This window comes from Gracilinanus agilis, chromosome 1 (assembly GCF_016433145.1).
Source record: "Gracilinanus agilis isolate LMUSP501 chromosome 1, AgileGrace, whole genome shotgun sequence".
In the NCBI taxonomy this organism is placed as follows: domain Eukaryota; kingdom Metazoa; phylum Chordata; class Mammalia; order Didelphimorphia; family Didelphidae; genus Gracilinanus; species Gracilinanus agilis.
The window spans coordinates 627109532-627112219 of record NC_058130.1 but is presented as its reverse complement, the minus strand read 5'-3'; positions in this window follow the sequence as shown (position 1 = coordinate 627112219).

Sequence of the window (2688 nt, the reverse complement as noted above, 5' to 3'; positions counted from 1 at the left end):
GATCCTGTACTATGAATTCCATGTTTCGCCCTTCTGTGACTGGTTTTGAATAGGCTATGCCAATAGAATGTAAGTCCTAGCAGGTCCTACTGAATTAAAAATGCTTTGAGTACAGATCTAATGTACTCTATACATGTCTGCTGTCTGAAAGCTAGTCTACTTGAATTAAGAGATGCTCATCATTAGACTGGCCATTAAGAGAGAGATTTTTTTTTGGCTGTGGAAGCTTTCAAGGATAATCTATGAAGGCATATAGGAGTTGGGTTGCAGTCTGCATTGGTAGACAGAGTATCCACATGGATGAAATTACAGACCCCTGAAGCTGTGCTTTTTATCTGTTTTGTTTCTCTTCTACCTCCCCAGTTCATGATCTATAAACTCCCCAAAGACAAGAACTCTATCTCAAACTTCTTAAACCAGTATTGTTTCTTATATATCCATTAAATGCTCAATAAATTTGTATCATTAGAGGAAAAAGAGGAAAGAGAAGAAAGTAATGGGCAGTATTAGTCTCTCGGTGACCTTAAAATTCACATATAAAATGTAAAAACAAAACTCTCTGATCAATAAAGTGGATTTTTTCCCCTTGAGACAGTGTCTGGTTCACTTGTCACAACTCTAAGAACTTTCGAGTTTGGGCAAATTGCCAACAACCTACACTGGTGTATCAGATTGGACAAATTATCATATGTGACTTTATCAAAGTTGTTGGCACTGACTATCTTGGAAAATTAATATCATTTATAGAAAGATATCTTTCATGAGAATATATTCTGATTGAATGAAATTATATTCATACCATCTTTCCATTCTTGTCCATATAGGCTCTTAAGCTACAGGACAGGATTTCATGAGATGGTTTGATAACTGCACAGGTTCATTGAATACATGAGTCATCCATCATTTTCTCAACCCTCTGCAGATTATTGTTTTTACACATTCACATGGTATTCTTTTCATTCCCTTTTAAATTAGGCTTCTTTATGTCTTAAATGTCATCTCTAAGAAAATTACAATCTTCAAAATACTGAAATCTTCAATTTTCAGTTGATTACTATTTGCATATTATAAATCATTAATTATTGAAATTTCTACATTGGTATGAATATGGTAACTTTGGTCTCTTTGTAGATACAATTGAGCAAGCACTCATTCCTCTGACATTAAGATCTTATTTTCTAAATGTTTGAATAATCAAAAAGTTCAGTCAGAAGATACATTCATTCTAGTCACAAAGCAATGAACTCTAATTACTGACCTAACTCAAACCACAAGGCCATTTGACCATTAGTTTATCAAATAATCATAGCAATAGTTTTTTAGAAAAATGGAATATTGAAGAATAAGATTTTAACTTTAAACTTATGAGTGGATTTAATATTCATAAAAATCAGGAACTTTTTAGCAATGAAAATATCAATTAAGCAAATTTGATTATTTATTTGTTGTTATAGCTGTCCAATGTGGAAAAATAAGACTTATGTATACTACCATACTTAAAGCCTTTTCTTGTGATCCTGCATGGGGTAGCATGTGACCATCACTGAACTGTTACAAAGCATCTCATATTAAAATAAAAAATTAATATTCCTTTTTTTCTTTTTTCTTTATATTTTTCCATGGTTACATGATTCATGATTTTTCTCATCCTTTTCCCCTTCCCCCCTCCCAGAGCTGACAAGCATTCCACTGGGTTATACATATATCATTGTTCAAAACCTATTTTCATGTTATTCATATTTGCAATGGTGTGATCTTCTAACATCAAAACTCCAGTCATATCCCTGTCAAACTATGTGATCAGTCAAATGTTTTTCTTCTGTGTTTCTGCTCCTACAGTTCTTTCTTGGATGTGGATAGCTTTCTTTCTCATAAGTTCCTCTGGACTGACCTGGGTCATTGCTTTGCTGCTAATAGAAAATATTAATGTATTTTTCCTTATTATCTTTTGGGTATTAACCCAACAGTGATATGGTTGGTCAAAGGGCAGATAGTCTTTTAAAGCCCTTTGAGCATAATTCCAAATTGCCTTCCAGAATGGTTGTACCAATTCACAACTCCACCATCTGTGTACTAGTGTCCCAATTTTGCCACATCCCCTCCAACAATAAAATCATATTCCTAATCAATCCACATTTATTAAGTATCTATTCTATTCCAGGTACTGTACTAATCAACCTAACCATTACAGTAATATCACAGAAAGCGCAGGATGGCCAATATCAAGACTCCAGAGGAATATAAGTTTCTTAAGGGCAAAGGGTACTTTTCACTTTTTTATGTATTCTGTTTTGCATATGATAGATAAAGAGATAGTAAACAGAATTGGGATTTCATTCATATAGGTAATCTTCAGTGAGGAAATTCCTTTTACCCAGGCAGACTGTCACTTCAAATTATGATCTTAGAGAGTTGCCTAGAGCACTGAGAAATTAGATATATTATCCAGGGTTACATAGCCAGTCTATGCCAGAGGCAGGACTTGAACAGCCATCCCTGAGTCGGTGTTCAATTGTCTGCCCACTATGCCATTTTTCCTTTATATGTAGTATTGGATGCATTACGCTCCTCTGGGTGGTATAGTGGTATGAATACTCATATTCTTGAGTTCAAATCTGACTTCAGACACTTACTAGCTATGGCAAGTCATTTAATTCTGTTTACCTGGGTTTCCTTCTTTGTCTGATG